The sequence below is a fragment of the Myotis davidii genome, unplaced genomic scaffold, assembly GCF_000327345.1.
Source record: "Myotis davidii unplaced genomic scaffold, ASM32734v1 scaffold299, whole genome shotgun sequence".
Taxonomy (NCBI): domain Eukaryota; kingdom Metazoa; phylum Chordata; class Mammalia; order Chiroptera; family Vespertilionidae; genus Myotis; species Myotis davidii.
In genome coordinates this window covers 124,251-125,235 of record NW_006293088.1, presented here as the reverse complement: position 1 = coordinate 125,235, position 985 = coordinate 124,251, and the positions used below count along the sequence as shown (strand labels likewise).

The 985-nt window shown below is 42.2% G+C and overlaps 1 protein-coding gene across 1 annotated transcript in view; it reads right to left on the bottom strand.

Annotated features, from left to right (window-relative positions):
• Positions 1–985, bottom strand: part of TMCO4 (transmembrane and coiled-coil domains 4) — a 70,296-nt gene that overhangs the window by 61,586 nt on the left and 7,725 nt on the right. The gene's annotated exons all lie outside the window — the stretch shown is intronic.

Genomic DNA, 985 nt, shown 5'->3' with positions numbered 1-985 from the left:
AAGGTGAGGCTTGGGCAAGTGACTGGATCTAGCCAGAAGCCTTCTTGGCATATTCTGGGAAAGATTTCCTCCCTGATGAGAGAGACTTGAGGGGAATCCCGGCCCTCCTCATTTGTGCCTTGGGCCTTTTCCTGTGAGGATGTGATGTGTGGAGCTGCAGCAGCCATGTTGTGATCAGGAGGGGAAGGCCAAGAGATGGAGAGAAGCCAGCCCAAAGGCTTTCTGAGGCACTGAATCAAACCTTTCGATTTCCTATTAAGTGTGTGTGTGTGTGTGTGTGGAGGGGGGGGATCTATTCTTTAATCTCTTTTACTACAGTGTCCTGTTACTTGCAGCTCCAAATATCCTGACTGGTAGGAGTAAGTTCAGTATTGTCTCCATTTTACAGATGAGGAAACTGGGGCAAAAACAATACGTCCCAGAGTTAGCAAATAACCAGTACATTTATTGAGCACCTACTATGTGCTGGCACTGAGCTACATTATCTCATCTAATCTGCCCACCCCTGTTTTATTGATATATATATCTATCACTGTGTAAGTTTAAGGGATACAGCATAATGGTTTAACTTACAGATATTGTGAAATGATTACCACAATAACTTCAGTTAGCTTGCAGCACCTCATATAAATACAAAATAAAGAGAAAGCATAAGAAGAACAAGTGCTTTCCTTTCGATGAGAACTCTTAGGATTGACTATTTAACAACTTTCCTGTGTATCATACATCAGTGTTGACATATGACTGTATATTACATTTTAGTACTTATTTATCTTGTACGAAAGTTTGTACCTTTTGACCACCTTTCTTCAATCATTTAATTCTTGTAATCACCCTGCAAGGGTGAGTATTATTAGCCCATTCTGTCAGGCCTAACAGTTAGGTTTGAATCAGTCCTAACTGTTACACATTTAGAATCCCTCCACCTCTCGGTCACTGTCCTGGTTTCCCCGATGACTCCATCAGCCTCCTCACTGGCCTCCTC